General features: G+C 42.0%; 1 protein-coding gene and 1 long non-coding RNA gene across 2 annotated transcripts in view; both read left to right on the top strand.

Annotated features, from left to right (window-relative positions):
• LOC117514727 (CUB and sushi domain-containing protein 3-like) overlaps positions 1-18,436 on the top strand; it is an 885,172-nt gene that overhangs the window by 767,381 nt on the left and 99,355 nt on the right. The gene's annotated exons all lie outside the window — the stretch shown is intronic.
• On the top strand, positions 1,937-17,654 carry LOC117514729. Its single transcript, XR_004561949.1, has 4 exons — positions 1,937-1,947; positions 5,888-5,891; positions 16,516-16,531; positions 17,548-17,654. It is a non-coding gene; the product is annotated as an uncharacterized LOC117514729 (long non-coding RNA).

The raw sequence follows: 18,436 nt of genomic DNA, 5'->3' as shown, positions 1-18,436 counted from the left end.
GAGAGTACAACTGAAGAGGCCTATGAGTGCAAGAAACTGTGCTACACAGAACTGGTAGCAGATGCTCCACAACGAGGATGGGATGCGAAAGTCTATCCGGTTGAACTGGGATGCAGATGCTTTGTGGCTTCTTCCACCATAAGGCTGTTGAGACACCTTGGCGTACATGGACTGGCTCTGTGACAGACAATCAGATCACTCTCTGAAGCAACCAAAAGAAGCAGGCAGTGGATATGGGTCAAGCAGAAGGACCCTTGTTGGGCTCAAAGAACAGCAACAGAACCCACATATTAATCCCCACACCTCACTTGAGAACCTAGGTCACAACTCTACAGGAGGAGGGTGAACAAGGTATGCGGTCATTTCTAGCCTTGGCTCAGGAAAAGGATGTCCCTGCCCTGCATGGTCCTGTGGGCTGCACTATTTAAAACCAGGCAATTTTCATGACTTGGCATGGGACACAATCTCAGGTTTGATCACCCTGTAGCTGGTCACCTTTGATGAAGGTGTCTAGTGTTGAAGGCTGAAAGACCCTGTGATTCAAAGGTACACTACTGATGATGTGTCCCGAAATTTACATCCTTCCCATGTCTGAGGAACAGCTCCCACAGCACTCTCAATATCAAGGCAAACCTCGTATGACTACCATCCATTGGCACAATGCACAGTTTACCATCATGTACCATGTTTCATGATTCTGGTAGGCCAGCTCCTTATCCACTCAACTACTTGCTCTGTAATAGTAATTATAGTAATAGTAATAATAATGAGAAGAAGAAGAAAGTTGCTAGAAAGTACATGGGAAAATCAAGCCTAGGTTTGCTGTTACCTGAGGCCAAAACATGGCCATTGGGTATTGCGAAGGCCTTCCATCTGCCCATCCGTCTGTCTGTCTGTCTGTCTGTCTGCCTGTCTGTCCTTCCATCTGTCTGTGCTCAGCATGAGTCCAGTCCTATTACTGGCAGGGTCTTCAATTTCAGAGGGAACATTCTTGGGACAGGGACCTTGGACAAGTTCAAAGATGTTCCGAGGTCAAAGGGTCACATTCTTTTTCCTATTTTTATGCTCATACGGCCGAGGGAATTGCGTTATATTTTCTGAAAACCCTACTTTGTGCCATTGAGTGGGGTATTTATAGTTCTGAGGGTGTCAAAATGGAACTGACCCCTCACAGAAAGGAAAGGAGAGGTCAGGAAATTTGAATTCCATCATTTTGAGATAATCTGGTCTCTGCTGGAACCACACAGCAACAAAATCAATTTTCACACAAAAATCCTACGGGAGCTGTTGGCTTTACCAAATTGCACTACCTCCACCTTGAAGCTGTGCAAGTTTCTCCAATCACAGCCATAGAATCCTGTAATTCTCACAACTCTTGCTTGCCTCTACTGGTGGTTGGCTCTCACTGCGGTATTGTATCACTTCCTGTTCCGGAGCACAGCGGTGTTTTTCTGTATCTGTTAGCTGTTTAATCTGCGCAGTTAGATTGATCTAGTTATCTAGATTACGATTTGTTTCCCAGTGTAATCTTTACGTGCCTTAACTAAAGCACTCCTTCTGCTGAATCACCTCTAAATTATTTACACATTATTCACTTTGCGTGTTTTTAGGAATCCGCTAGCTTAGCGTAGCTACTAGCTCTTAGCCGATTTAGCATGGTGGCTTCTCCTGTCTCTCCCGCACTTTTCTGCTCTGGGTGTGAAATGTTAAGTTATTCCTCGGCCTCCTTTAGCAGTAATGGTACTTGTAATAAGTGTATCTTATTCGTAGCTTTGGAGGCCAGGCTGGGCGAATTGGAGACTCGGCTCCGCACCGTGGAAAATTCTACAGCTAGCCAGGCCCCTGTAGTCGGTGCGGACCAAGGTAGCTTAGCCGCCGTTAGTTCCCCCCTGGCAGATCCCGAGCAGCCGGGAAAGCAGGCCGACTGGGTGACTGTGAGGAGGAAGCGTAGCCCTAAACAGAAGCCCCGTGTACACCGCCAACCCGTTCACATCTCTAACCGTTTTTCCCCACTCGACGACACACCCGCCGAGGATCAAACTCTGGTTATTGGCGACTCTGTTTTGAGAAATGTGAAGTTAGCGACACCAGCAACCATAGTCAATTGTCTTCCGGGGGCCAGAGCACGCGACATTGAAGGAAATTTGAAACTGCTGGCTAAGGCTAAGCGTAAATTTGGTAAGATTGTAATTCACATCGGCAGTAATGACACCCGGTTACGCCAATTGGAGGTCACTAAAATTAACATTAAATCGGTGTGTAACTTTGCAAAAACAATGTCGGACTCTGTAGTTTTCTCTGGGCCCCTCCCCAATCGGACCGGGAGTGACATGTTTAGCCGCATGTTTTCCTTGAATTGCTGGCTGTCTGAGTGGTGTCCAAAAAATGAGGTGGGCTTCATAGATAATTGGCAAAGCTTCTGGGGAAAACCTGGTCTTGTTAGGAGAGACGGCATCCATCCCACTTTGGATGGAGCAGCTCTCATTTCTAGAAATCTGGCCAATTTTCTTAAATCCTCCAAACCGTGACTATCCAGGGTTGGGACCAGGAAGCAGAGTTGTAGACTTACACACCTCTCTGCAGCTTCTCTCCCCCTGCCATCCCCTCATTACCCCATCCCCGTAGAGACGGTGCCTGCTCCCAGACTACCAATAACCAGCAAAAATCTATTTAAGCATAAAAATTCAAAAAGAAAAAATAATATAGCACCTTCAACTGCACCACAGACTAAAACAGTTAAATGTGGTCTGTTAAACATTAGGTCTCTCTCTTCTAAGTCCCTGTTAGTAAATGATATAATAATTGATCAACATATTGATTTATTCTGCCTTACAGAAACCTGGTTACAGCAGGATGAATATGTTAGTTTAAATGAGTCAACACCCCCGAGTCACACTAACTGTCAGAATGCTCGTAGCACGGGCCGGGGCGGAGGATTAGCAGCAATCTTCCATTCCAGCTTATTAATTAATCAAAAACCCAGACAGAGCTTTAATTCATTTGAAAGCTTGTCTCTTAGTCTTGTCCATCCAAATTGGAAGTCCCAAAAACCAGTTTTATTTGTTATTATCTATCGTCCACCTGGTCGTTACTGTGAGTTTCTCTGTGAATTTTCAGACCTTTTGTCTGACTTAGTGCTTAGCTCAGATAAGATAATTATAGTGGCCGATTTTAACATCCACACAGATGCTGAGAATGACAGCCTCAACACTGCATTTAATCTATTATTAGACTCTATTGGCTTTGCTCAAAAAGTAAATGAGTCCACCCACCACTTTAATCATATCTTAGATCTTGTTCTGACTTATGGTATGGAAATAGAAGACTTAACAGTATTCCCTGAAAACTCCCTTCTGTCTGATCATTTCTTAATAACATTTACATTTACTCTGATGGACTACCCAGCAGTGGGGAATAAGTTTCATTACACTAGAAGTCTTTCAGAAAGCGCTGTAACTAGGTTTAAGGATATGATTCCTTCTTTATGTTCTCTAATGCCATATACCAACACAGTGCAGAGTAGCTACCTAAACTCTGTAAGGGAGATAGAGTATCTCGTCAATAGTTTTACATCCTCATTGAAGACAACTTTGGATGCTGTAGCTCCTCTGAAAAAGAGAGCTTTAAATCAGAAGTGTCTGACTGCGTGGTATAACTCACAAACTCATAGCTTAAAGCAGATAACCCGTAAGTTGGAGAGGAAATGGCGTCTCACTAATTTAGAAGATCTTCACTTAGCCTGGAAAAAGAGTCTGTTGCTCTATAAAAAAAGCCCTCCGTAAAGCTAGGACATCTTTCTACTCATCACTAATTGAAGAAAATAAGAACAACCCCAGGTTTCTTTTCAGCACTGTAGCCAGGCTGACAAAGAGTCAGAGCTCTATTGAGCTGAGTATTCCATTAACTTTAACTAGTAATGACTTCATGACTTTCTTTGCTAACAAAATTTTAACTATTAGAGAAAAAATTACTCATAACCATCCCAAAGACGTATCGTTATCTTTGGCTGCTTTCAGTGATGCCGGTATTTGGTTAGACTCTTTCTCTCCGATTGTTCTGTCTGAGTTATTTTCATTAGTTACTTCATCCAAACCATCAACATGTTTATTAGACCCCATTCCTACCAGGCTGCTCAAGGAAGCCCTACCATTATTTAATGCTTCGATCTTAAATATGATCAATCTATCTTTGTTAGTTGGCTATGTACCACAGGCTTTTAAGGTGGCAGTAATTAAACCATTACTTAAAAAGCCATCACTTGACCCAGCTATCTTAGCTAATTATAGGCCAATCTCCAACCTTCCTTTTCTCTCAAAAATTCTTGAAAGGGTAGTTGTAAAACAGCTAACTGATCATCTGCAGAGGAATGGTCTATTTGAAGAGTTTCAGTCAGGTTTTAGAATTCATCATAGTACAGAAACAGCATTAGTGAAGGTTACAAATGATCTTCTTATGGCCTCGGACAGTGGACTCATCTCTGTGCTTGTTCTGTTAGACCTCAGTGCTGCTTTTGATACTGTTGACCATAAAATTTTATTACAGAGATTAGAGCATGCCATAGGTATTAAAGGCACTGCGCTGCGGTGGTTTGAATCATATTTGTCTAATAGATTACAATTTGTTCATGTAAATGGGGAATCTTCTTCACAGACTAAAGTTAATTATGGAGTTCCACAAGGTTCTGTGCTAGGACCAATTTTATTCACTTTATACATGCTTCCCTTAGGCAGTATTATTAGATGGTATTGCTTAAATTTTCATTGTTACGCAGATGATACCCAGCTTTATCTATCCATGAAGCCAGAGGACACACACCAATTAGCTAAACTGCAGGATTGTCTTACAGACATAAAGACATGGATGACCTCTATTTTCCTGCTTTTAAACTCAGATAAAACTGAAGTTATTGTACTTGGCCCCACAAATCTTAGAAACATGGTGTCTAACCAGATCCTTACTCTGGATGGCATTACCCTGACCTCTAGTAATACTGTGAGAAATCTTGGAGTCATTTTTGATCAGGATATGTCATTCAAAGCACATATTAAACAAATATGTAGGACTGCTTTTTTGCATTTACGCAATATCTCTAAAATCAGAAAGGTCTTGTCTCAGAGTGATGCTGAAAAACTAATTCATGCATTTATTTCCTCTAGGCTGGACTATTGTAATTCATTATTATCAGGTTGTCCTAAAAGTTCCCTAAAAAGCCTTCAGTTAATTCAAAATGCTGCAGGTAGAGTACTGACGGGGACAAGAAGGAGAGAGCATATCTCACCCATATTGGCCTCTCTTCATTGGCTTCCTGTTAATTCTAGAATAGAATTTAAAATTCTTCTTCTTACTTATAAGGTTTTGAATAATCAGGTCCCATCTTATCTTAGGGACCTCGTAGTACCATATCACCCCAATAGAGCGCTTCGCTCTCAGACTGCAGGCTTACTTGTAGTTCCTAGGGTTTGTAAGAGTAGAATGGGAGGCAGAGCCTTCAGCTTTCAGGCTCCTCTCCTGTGGAACCAGCTCCCAATTCAGATCAGGGAGACAGACACCCTCTCTACTTTTAAGATTAGGCTTAAAACTTTCCTTTTTGCTAAAGCTTATAGTTAGGGCTGGAGCAGGTGACCCTGAACCATCCCTTAGTTATGCTGCTATAGACGTAGACTGCTGGGGGGTTCCCATGATGCACTGTTTCTTTCTCTTTTTGCTCTGTATGCACCACTCTGCATTTAATCATTAGTGATCGATCTCTGCTCCCCTCCACAGCATGTCTTTTTCCTGGTTCTCTCCCTCAGCCCCAACCAGTCCCAGCAGAAGACTGCCCCTCCCTGAGCCTGGTTCTGCTGGAGGTTTCTTCCTGTTAAAAGGGAGTTTTTCCTTCCCACTGTAGCCAAGTGCTTGCTCACAGGGGGTCGTTTTGACCGTTGGGGTTTTACATAATTATTGTATGGCCTTGCCTTACAATATAAAGCGCCTTGGGGCAACTGTTTGTTGTGATTTGGCGCTATATAAAAAAATTGATTGATTGATTGATTGATAATTTCCTCAGAGTTGCATGGGTGTCTTTGTGGCTTCCCTCACTAATCAGTTTATTGCACAGTTACTCTGTTTTTCAGAATTGTCTACTGCAGACAGATTCATAATACAGTATCATACTGTATGTATTCCTTAAATATATACAGTATTAATGAAGTCCAAGACATATTCATTGACTGACATTCATGTACTGATGATTTGACTAAAGAAAACTGTAGAAAAGATGATTTATTTTGTGTGCGTACTGATGCATTCCATTGTTTCCCTTTGGTATTTTTATTTAAATTGTGTCGTACTGTAGAGATTTGTTTTCACTGTGAGTTTAAAAGGGCATATTTGTAGAAATTTCATTGTAATGAAGCCTGGTTTATTCTTTTTTTTTGTCATGAATAAAGTCAAATGTGTAGAAACTCAGGAAGGAACAAACTTCTTCACAGCACTGTGCATGAAAAATATAAAATCGACTGCTTTCATACTCCTTTGACCTTCACTGTCTCCCTTTTTGTTCTGTGTATTTCAGCCGTTCAGTGTGGAAACCCTGGCACACCTGCTCACGGCCGTATTTCCCACGTGGACGGCACAACATTCTCCCACTCCATTGTGTATTCTTGTATGGAGGGCTATTTTCTGACAGGCTCGCCCATGCGCCAGTGCCTCGCAAATGGCACGTGGTCTGGCACGGCTCCAAACTGCACATGTAAGTATCGGAGTGTGCAAAAATTAATAAATATTTAAGTCGTCGGCTTCGTGTCGAGCACGCTTTGACTGCCACTCTGCTTTACAGTTCCCACGTTAAGAAATGACAAGAACATTTATAACATGTCTGCTCACTGTCAAAATACGGTGCACTGAGTGACGTCCGATCTGAAAAGCGTTTGGTTTGACTGTCCACATGGTTTCATTGGTTTTTTTGAGCTTTAAAGGACCACGTGTGTTGGTGTTAGCCTCTTCAGATTGGTGTTGGGTAAATAACATGCAACCAGACACAATGCCAAAGTATTGAAGGGCTCTGAGCACTGAGGGCAACAGCACCACAATGTTGGCCAAGTCCATTTATCTCAGTCTAAACGTACAGTCGTGCAAACAGACAGCCACGGCCGAATTCCTGCTGTGCAGTGACAATTGGCCACTGATGCGATCCGAGCAACTCGCCCACACGGCCTGTGTGATACTATGTGCTGAAATTTGTTGTGGGCATCTCCTCAGTTACTGTGTATGTCTAAAGAGCATAGCACAAATGCATTTTAGGCATGTCCGACTCTACTTTGCTGTTTACAGTGTATGTAGTCTGAGCACAAATTTGGGTGTAGAGCACTAATGGGTTGTATGTAGGCACTTAATTAGTCATGAGTGTGTTTTTGACAGAGCATCAATTAAACCAATCAGTGTGTCATCTGTCATCCTTTTTAAGATTCGGTGCACACCGCACTCTGGCAAACTGCTGTTTCAACAGTGGACTGAAGTGAAGGCAGGTCTACGAATGACTTGATTCCACATTTAGATCTGTCTGTGCGCCCCTGTGGTTGATGTGTACAATCATATCTTGGCATATTTTGCCTTTTTGTAAGTAGATGCAGGCTGTCGTATAGGTTAGTCATCTGCTGCATGATAATAACCATCTGCTTTCACAGCTGCATAACCACTGCTTTTTTTTACTAGTATGATGCTTGAATTATAAGAACTAGATTAGCATATTATCACCATTTGGGTGGGCGGGTACAATAATCCCAGGTTTGTTATGGTAACCGATGTTGCATAGCAACATGTTACCAAATGTGAAATCAAGTCTCTCGGTTGTTGGAAGTTGTATTAATGAAGAAAAGCTCTAGCTTTATTGAATTTTATTTTTCCATTGCTTTCATGCAAACATATCTTCCCACCATTGGTGAATCTGTGATATTAGCAGACTTTCTCAATACATTGTATCTGTACAAATAGTGAGAGGCTGTTTGCAAGCACACTTTTATATCAGTAATTTCCTTTTAATAAAATTATTCCAGTTCAAGCCACACTTTCTACCATGGTTGCAGAATCTCTGCTACTTCAGTTAAATTTATTTATCCAATGCCAAATCACAACACAAAGAGTAAGGTCAAACCTACCACCTCCCCCCACCCCCCCCCCACCAAATAGGACAATTGGTAACAATGGTGAGGAAAAGCTCCCTCAAGTACCTTTTGATTACAGGAAGATACCTCAAGCAGACCAGATTCAGTGGGGTGACTGTCTGCTTCAGTAATACTACCAATAACATAAATTAAACAAAGAACAGCAAAGAACTGCCACATATGCAAAGAGAGAAATTATGCAGCTTAGCAATCATTTCTTCTGCTTGTAAGTCTTTATTATTTCACATTTCTATTCGGCCGGTTCTGTTGTATCCCTTTTTTTTTACAGAGCTTCGTACAAATATTCATAGCAGCATTGAACTTAAAAATGTTAGGGCTCTTCGATGAAACAAAGATTTGGATGATGAAACACAGATTTGGAGATGGATTCCACCTTGATGTTAGTATTAGCTTAACCTTTCTCACATCACTCATTTGGATCGCTCCTCTATATTAACAAACTCCACTTGGCCACAAGTGCAGCACATTGTAAAATGGAAATTATGACTTTGTCAACTAGCATACAAACACACACCTCCAAGCTGTACTCTGCGAGATACTACAAATGATTAATTTAGAGACAAGTTTTATGTGGTCGGACAGGTTACCTGAGCTTCCATATCACATTTAATTAGATTAAACGGAGCGTATGCCCTAGAGGGCACATGAACCTAAAATATTTTACCTTTCCAAGGTGAGAGGAGAGAAGTATTTTGAAAACTAAATGAAAGAAGTATTTTAAATCAATGGATACATTTCAAGCATCAAAACCAGAACTTTTCCCATTTCAGTGAAACTTTAAAAAGATGAGAAAAATAGAGATTCTGAGCACATCCAATGCTGAATGGGAATGAATGTACAGAGAATTTCAGATTTCTAATATACGTATACAGGACAGCTTGCAGAGCACCTCCAGAGCCAGGCAGCTGATTAACTCAGATCATTGTGTTGGGAAGGTGTCGTAGCACGGACCCACAACAGGGGGCGCAAATGAACGGACAATGAGTAAGCCAAAAGGTAACAATTTAATGTTGTGACAATACACAACTAAATATACAGAAATTGCAAAGTCAATTAACACCAGGTGACGTGTGGGCAGGCTCGAAGATAGAAGACCCCGACGAGAGAGAGGCCGCGTCCCACACGGCCTCCACCACCAATGGTCTGAAGAACACCGGAGCCGCCAAGTCCCGAGTCCCCAGGTGACCTCTGTCTTCGGCTGTCGAACCTGGTACTGCTGGCAAAAGCAGAGACAAGATGAATGAGTGTAAGTCCTTACACTCAGTGGTCTATAGTCTGTACACAGTCAGGAGGAGGACCTCCACCTCCGAATCACACACTCGTGCAGCTCCTTGTGTAACCACTTATCTGTAGCGCAGTCGTCGTCGTCACGCCAAACGCCAATTCCCCAGATAAGGGCGAACACCACAGGATACCGGCTGCAACAGAAGTTCAGAATCCACTCAATGATATGAGTCAGCAGAGAAGTTACCTCTCGGTAGTCGATTTCTCGGCGGGGAGGTGGAGTTGCAGTCCGGCTTAAGTATTGGTGTAGATGAGTGACAGCTGGTGTGATGAGTGACAGCTGTCACTTCCTCTGGGTCTGGCGCCCTCTCGTGCTTGGAGCCCGCACTCCAAGCAGGGCGCCCTCTGGTGGTGGTGGGCCAGCAGTACCTCCTCTTCAGCGGCCCACACAACACATTGCCTTTCAAGAGTTACATATGTAAAATGAATTAACTGTTGATTAAATATTGCTGAGCACATTCGGAATGTTTTGAGTTTGACTTTACCTGCAGATGCCACTGCATTGGTTCAGTGTAGAGATTTACACAGAAAATGCTTCAACATTCCAGCTTGCTCTGACAGAAGAGGAAAAATGTAATCACATTAAAATTTATCATGAATATGAAACAAAAACGTCATTAACATTAATGAGTTTGAAAGATATTAACATGAAAAATAATGGATTGGAAAGATTTGCCTCTCGTCCATAAAAGCCTTTTAACAGCTCCTGTACAAGTATTCACATAGAAACAGTCAGAATTAAAGCTGCAGATCAGCAACACTTTAAAATCAGCTTCTTTCTTCTTGTTGTGGATTTCAGTGGTTCCGAAATAAAGGGTTTTCATTTGGGGTGCATCGGTTCATAAAACTGTATCGAATCACAGTTTTAAATCATGGGACCAGATTATTTTTCATTTAAAAGGAAAGACGAATAATGCTTTGCTTTCTAAGTGGTGCACCACTCTGCAAAAGTCGGGGGTGGGAGTTCCCTCGGGAATCTACCTCAAGTTTCTACCTCCGTTCCACCCAAGCATGGCATGTGGAAAATGCAGCATCCACTCTGTATTCGGTTCCTGATATTACAGAATGATTCTTTCCGTGCCTGGATGCTGGCGTGTGTCAACCGTGCACCAGCTTTTAAGCTCCTCCATTCATGTGAACACATGACGGCTTTTATCCTCTTAGTGGACACATAACTGCTTTGATTTCAGTGAAGGTTTACAGTTACTTTAAAAAGACTGTGACAATAATTCTGCATTTCATGCTGTTGCAGTTAATCCTTGGTTGATATGCATGCTGAACTGTAATGAACATGGATCATCTGTGGTCCTTTATACCACTAGTTTTCATCATACATTTTAAATTATGCTTTTATGGATTGCAGTTCAGGTAGCTCAGTGGGATAAGAAGCTGGGCTACCAATATGTCAAAAGGTTCAGTTCCCAGTCATGGTACATATGTGTGTCCTTAAACAAGAACCACACCTTACCATGGCATACCCAAGCACATTTTATGGAACATGGGTGGGTAGGGAGAGTTCCCATGGGATAAAAAAGCTTATTAATGTACCATCCCTGGTTCTCAAGACCTGGCACCTAAATGGCTCTACTCTACTCTTTTCTACTCTCCTATTTTACTCTTCCTTTTTAGATATTTAGATATACCTTTGTATACTGGCATAGTTCCACCTTAGAATTGGAATATAATATATAAGATATACCTTACTGAATTTTCATGTAGTGCAGTGTGAGTGCAGGCCACTGGAAAAGTGGGAAAGGGAGGGACCACCATGCTTGGGTACAGTACATTGTGACTACGACTACTGTGAGCACACCCTTTATCTGCATAGTACCAGGTCTCCAAGCTGTATACAGGCACCAGGCTTGACTAGGGAAGTAAAGTATTTCTCTCAAGTATTGTTCACAAATCTGTCTAAACCCATGTTAGTGAGCACTTCTCCTTTGCCGAGACAATCCGGCCCACCTCACAGGTGTGGCATATCAAGGTGCTAATTAGACAGCATGATTATTGCACAGGTGTGCCTTGGGCTGGCCACAATAAAAGGCCACTCTGAAATGTACAGATTTGCTTTTTTGGGTGGGGGGCAGAAAACCAGCCAGTATCTGGTGTGACCACCATTTGGCTCACGCAGTGCAACACATCTCCATTGCAATAATCATGCTGTCTAATCAGCATCTTGATATGTTACACCTGTGAGGTGGGATGGATTATCTGGGCAAAGGAGAAGTGCTCACTAACATGGATTTAGACAGATTTGTGAACAATATTTGAGAAGAATAGGTCTTTTGTGTGTCCAGAAAATGTTTTAGATCTTTGAGTTCAGCTCATGAAAAATGTGAGCAAAAACAAAAGTGTTTATATTTTTGTTCAGTGTAGTTTGTAGTAATGGCTTTTGTGTTCCTGTAAGGTATTTGTTGCTCTGTTTGTTGACTGTGTGACAGTCATTACTGTTGCCTTTACTGCATGAATGTCATGTCTATATTGTCCTCTTCTGTTAAAAATTCCCATCTGAGAAGGCTATAAACTGTCAAAGTGTAGCTCTTTCACCTTCCAGACGTTCTTCAAAATGAATATAGTTTTGTCCTAGTAGATACCCGTCAAAAGCCAATTAAATATGGCCCGGCATGGTTCCAGAAAGTCACAGAAACTGCTTTGTCATAAATGCAATCAATATAACATGTAGTTCATCATGCAGATAACCCCCAGAGATGATTTGGTTTCCTACCCGTACCTAAAGGAGGCTCTCTGAGCGATCAACAGTGATGCTTAAATAGGCCATTGTTTTAAATAGCACATAAATCTCCCTGAGCTTTCTCATTCTGTGAAGTATCAAAACTGCCAGGCTTTCTTTTTTATTGTCTGGATCTCAGCAAATGAGCCTTGCAGTAATTAAGTATGCCAATCTATATTCAATTTGCACCAGGACAACTATCAAACAAAATTACACCATGTTCTCCTCTCCGTGCTGCGCCATCTTCTCTTCTTCTTTTTTTTTTTTTGCTTATTGAATCATAAGAAAAGATAAATGGCACAGAGATCACTTTCAAATGAAATGGGTCTCTCTGGAGGGAGATATATAGAGAGGTGGGGACAAAGAGAGAAACATTGAATATTGGATTGAATAATAAAGATCCCACAAACAGGAAGCGAGAAAATCCTTTTTGCCCGGTTCCTCCTGCTTTGTTGCACACTTATTATTAACCTTAGTTTTGTTATTTGCTTGTATCCCTTCTCTTGACATAAAATTGTGATAGCCAGGTCAGAAACACTGACGCTTAAAAATGTCAAGATTTGCTCACTGTGCCTTCATTAAGGAGGCAATCATATTCACAGTTCTTGGGTAATGGATCATGTAGGTTACAAGATTAAAGCCATGCTACATTCTCAAGGGAAAGAGAAAAGTTCTCTTGTAAATTAACGTTTTAACTCGATGCTGGATGATGAATTAAATTTGTGGAGTGATTCAGGGAATTGGCTCCAGTGAAGTAGCAGAGGGACTTGCTCTGTGAACTGTGGAGTGACTCCGTCTACCGCCTTTATGAAATAAAGAGTAAACACTGATTCAGGGAGGCTCTTTGCCTTGTATCATTCTGTAAGTCTATTGATTTATTTTCTATTGATCCCCGCTGCTTTACTTATGTTCTCCAGCTGCAATCTCTAACCCTTTGCCTGTCTAACCGACCAACTGTGCGGAAGGTCTCAAACACAATTTTTGCTGAGTGCCGAGAGCTGCTTTGCTTTGGACTGTGGTGAAGATTAAATACAGGATTTGGGGAAAAGTGGCAATAAGAGCATTTTTATGGACTCGAGTAATTCGATTCCTGTCAGTTTTCTGCTGCAATTTGATTTCTTAAACGTCGATGAACAAGAAACCTAGTTTTCCTAATATGGGTAACAAATTGGAATAAACACACCGTGAACAAGAATTGGTAACAACCCTGTCTTACATGTTTGACGCCATTTGATACAAATCATACAGTTGTGCTCAAACGTTTACATACCCTGGCAGAATTTTTGCTTTTTTTTTTTTGGGCCATTTTTAAGAGAATATGAATTCTTCTTCTTTGTCTTTCAGCTGTTACCGTTAGGGATTGCCACAGCAGATCAATCGTTTCCATCTCACCCTGTCCTCTGTATCGTCCTCTGTCTCACCAACCACCTGCATGTCCTCCTTCAACACATCCATAAACCTCCTCTTTGTCCTCCCTCTTCTCCTCCTGCCTGGTGGCTCCATCCTCAGCATCCTTCTCCCTATATACCCTGGGTCCCTCCTCTGCACATGTCCAAACCATCTCAATCTCACCTCTCTGACTTTGTCTCCAAACCGTCCCACCTGAGCTGTCCCTCTGATATGTTCATTCCTAATCTTGTCCATTCTTGTTACTCCCAAAGAGAATCTCCACATCTTCAGCTCTGCCACCTCCAGCTCCGCCTCCTGTCTTTTTGTTAGTGCCACTGTCTCTAAGCCGTACAACATAGCTGGTCTCACTACTGTCTTGTAAACTTTCCCCTTCACTCTTGCTGATATTCTTCGGTCGCAAATCACTCCTGCCACCTTTCTCCACCCACTCCACCCTGCCTGCACTCTCTTCTTCACCTCTCTACCACACTCTCCATTACTTTGAACAGTTGACCCCAAATATTTAAACTCATCTATTTTCACCACTTCAACTCCTTGTAACTGCACTATTCCACTGGGCTCCCTCCCATTCACACACTCAGTCTTGCTTCTACTGACTTTCATTCCCCTTCTCTCCAAAGCATATCTCCACCTCTCCAGACTACACTCAACTTGCTCTCTACTCTCACTACAGATCACAATGTCATCTGCAAACATTATAGTCCATGGGGACTCCTGTCTGATCTCATCCGTCAGCCTGTCCATAACCACTGCAAACAAGAAAGGACTCAGAGCTGATCCTTAGTGTAATCCCACCTCCACCTTGAATGAGTCTGTCATTCCGACTGCGCATCTCACCGCTGTCACACTATTCTTGTACATGTCCTGCACTACCCTAACATACTTCTCTGCCACTCCAGACTTCCTCATACAATACCACAGCTCTTCTCTTGGCACCCTATCATAAGCTTTTTCTAAGTCCACAAACACACAATGTAACTCTTTCTGTCCTTCTCTGTACTTCTCCAACAGTATTCTCAGAGCAAACATTGCATATGTAGTGGTCTTTCTCAGCATGAAACCATATTGCTGCTCACAGATCTTCACCTGTTTTCTAAGCCTAGCTTCTACTACTCTTTCCCATAACTTCATGCTGTGGCTGATCAACTTTATGCCTCTGTAGTTACTGCAGCTCTGCACATCACCCTTGTTCTTGAAAATAGGAACCAGCACACTTCGTCTCCACTCCTCAGGCATCCTCTCACTTTCCAAGATTTTATTAAACAATCTGGTTAGAAACTCTACTGCCATCTCTCCTAGACATTTCCAGGCCTCCACTGGAATGTCATCTGGACCAACTGCCTTTCCACTGAATATGAATGACAACACAAAAACTTTTTCTTCACTCATGGTTAGTGGTTGTGTGAAGCCATTTATTGTCAAACAACTGTTTCCTCTTTTTAAATCAAAATGACAAGGGAACTACCCCAATGAACCTGATCAAAAGTTTACATACCTCTGTTCTGCAAAGCTTGCACTATGCATCAATCCAATCACAGCCACCTTAGCATATAACTTCTTCTGGGTTGTCTGGGTGTCTTGGTGGCTTTCCTCACTCTTCTACTTCTTGCACAGTCACTCAGTTTTTGAGAACTGTCTACTCCATGCAGATTTACCATAGAGTGCCATACTGTTTGTATTTCTTTGTAATTGATGTACATAAAGTCTGAAACATATTCAGTGGCAGGTTTACCATCAGAGAGCCTCGTCCACAACTACCACAAAAGACTCCAAGCTGTCATTGATGTTAAAGGGGGCAATACACAGTATTAAGAACAGGGGTATGTAAACTTTTGATCAGGTTCATTTGGGTAGTTCTCTTGTCATTTTGATTTAAAAAGAGGAAACACGGCTGTTTGACAATAAATGGCTTCACACAACCACTAACCATGAGTGAAGAAAAAGTTTTTGTGTTGTCATTCATATTCTCTTAAAAATGGCCAAAAAAGCAAAAATTCTGCCTTGGTATGTAAAATTTTGAGCACAACTGTATTTTTGTGATTAACTGACACCTTAATATTTGGTTTTGTGTGGCCTTGATGACAGGCCCTGAGACACATCAGGCTCTGCTTATCCTCAGATACCACAGCATAAAGTTAATGAGAGTCTCTGACTTCCCCTGGATGGGAGCATGCTCTGGTGCCACACATTGCCGCATCCATCCCATTGGAATGGAATCATCTTGGGTCTTGGATGACAAATGGTCCACCTCCACCTCTCAAAAGCAACCACCTGTCTGCTGTAGCCAGATGATGTCCCCTTGGCCTTGTGCAGCCATTGGGGTGTGCACCTGTCTGCTGCATCATGCTCATGGCCATAATGTCATAACTGACAAGTGATAGTCTCCATCTGATTCTCCCTAAGTCAGCGTTAATTTAGTCTATATATTGTTAGTCCAGTTAGTCCATCTGACAGAGCCACCTTCTCTACAGCTACATGTGCTGATTGGCTGTAGCATTTAGTTAGTTCTGTCCAAACTTAAACCACTTTATCCTTGACTGACACACACTCTTCCACCATGTTTAATCCATATTGGCTCCAAATAGTTACATTTAAGCAATTATGAACATGGGTTTGATCTTTCAAGGTCACCAGTCATATGGGCAATAGAATTGTTATCATATTTGACTCCATATGGAGAAAGGGAGACATATTGTGTGTGCAAGAGACCAAGTGGGACGGACGTAAGAGCAGGAGCATCGATTGTTGTATCATGGTGAGGATAAGAAGAGAAATGGTGTTGAGGTCATTTTAAAGGAAGAGTATGTTAAAAGTGTGTTGGAGGTTAAGTGCGTTTCTGAGAGGGTGATGAGTGTGAAGTTGGAAATTAAAGGGGTGATGAATAATATTATCAGTGCATATGCCCCACTGGTAGGTTGTGAGATGGAGAAAGAAGATTTCTGGAGTGAGTTAGATGAGGTGGTGGAGAGTGTGCCCAAGAATGAAAGAGTGGTGATAGGAGGAGAATTCAGTGGGCATGTTGGTGAAGGGAACAGAGGTGCTGAGGAAGTAATGAGTAGATATGGTATCAAGGATAGGAATGTGGAAGGACAGATGGTAGTTGATTTTGCAAAAAGGATGGAAATGGCTGTGGTAAATACCTACTTTAAGAAAAGCGAGGAGTACAGGATGACATAAGAGTGGAGGACATAAGGTGCACCCAGGTGGACTACATTCTTTATAGGAGATGCAAGCTAAAAGAAATCAGAGACTGTAAGATGGTGGCAGGAGAGAGTGCCGTTAGACAGCATAGGATGGTTGTTTGTAGGATGACTTCAGAGGTAAAGAAGAAGAAGAGAGTGAAAGCTCAACAAAGGATCAGATGGTGGAAGCTGAAGGTGGAAGACTTGTGTGAAATTTATTGAGCAGTTGAGAGAAGCACTGGATGAAGGGGAAGCGGTTTTGGACAACTGGAAAAGTACTGCAGATGTGGTGAGGGAGACAGCTAGGATAGTACAGGGTGTGACATCTGGACAGTGGAAGGAAGACAAGGAGACTTGGGGGTGGAATGAAGAGGTCCAGGAAAGCATAATGAGAAAGAGGTTGGCGAAAAAGTTTTGGGATAGTCGGAGAGATGTAGAAAGTAGACAGCAGTACAAGGAGATGCGGTGTAAGGCGAAAAGAGAAGTGGCAAAAGCGAAGGAAAAGGCATATTGCGAGCTGTACAAGAAGTTGAATAGTAAGGAAGGAGAAAAGGACTTGTACCGATTGGCCAGACAAAGGGACAGAGCTGGAAAGGATGTGCAGCAGGTTAGGGTGGTAAAGATCCACATGGTAATGTGCTGACAAGTGAGGAGTGTGTGTTGAGAAGGTGGAGGGGATATTTTGAGGAGTGGATGAATGAAGAAAATGAGCGAGAGAAAAAGCTGGATGATATGGTGAGAGTAAGTCAAGAACTACAAGAGATTAGTAAGGAAGAAGTGTGATGAGGGAGGACATGCACGTGGTTGGTTTGACAGAGGAGGATTCAGAGGACAGGGTTAGATGGAAACAATTGATCTGCTGTGGTCACCCCTAACGGGAACTGCTGAAAGATAAAGAAGATTAGCGTTTTGTAGTAACTCCAATTCTTCAAAATAGCCATTTTAAATGTTTTTGACCTCACAAGCTCACCGAAGCTGACAGGCCGTGTGAGCAATGTTTCATATGACTTCATGTTTGTGTTTAATAGTAACCAGCAGCATATATGTAACAAATTCCTTGAAATAGAGACCAAAATTTTGACCATGGTCTGTGACCTTGTCTTTTAACCAATTTTATCCAGATCAGATCATTTTGACTATGACTAACCCTCAGTTATCTGCTGTCATTTGGTTCAAATCCATTCAAAACTCTTCATATTTTTCACACAAAGAAGGATGGGCAAACACAGAGACACACACAAACAACACCCATGTGTGCACTAATGCCATGCTCATGTGTAACAAACATTTTTTTGCACTGCCCTTTGTTTCTATGTGGGTATTTGCATGTAAACGTATGCATGGCATAGATTTCAGATGGGCAAAGTACATGTATCGCTGTGAGTTACTTTAAATAAGGTGACTGAATAATACAATACTGAATGTTAGACATATGTACATGAAAACAGCTGTGTTCAGAGTCAGTCCTCAATCTGCAGTGTCAGTATTGTGCTCTGACAGTTAAAGGGAAACTTGGCTAATGCAGAAATCGAATCCCTGACCAGCTTCCTGTAAACTCAGGTTATTACAGCACAGAAATCCAAACCACTTCGGACACTTTTTCCGTCTGGATCTCGATCACATTCATCTTGATCCTGTTGAGATGTTTTGACTTGACACAGACTGAA

Source organism: Thalassophryne amazonica, chromosome 7 (assembly GCF_902500255.1).
Source record: "Thalassophryne amazonica chromosome 7, fThaAma1.1, whole genome shotgun sequence".
NCBI lineage: Eukaryota > Metazoa > Chordata > Actinopteri > Batrachoidiformes > Batrachoididae > Thalassophryne > Thalassophryne amazonica.
The sequence above is the reverse complement of the archived record's forward strand: the minus strand, read 5'-3'. Positions and strand labels throughout refer to the sequence as shown.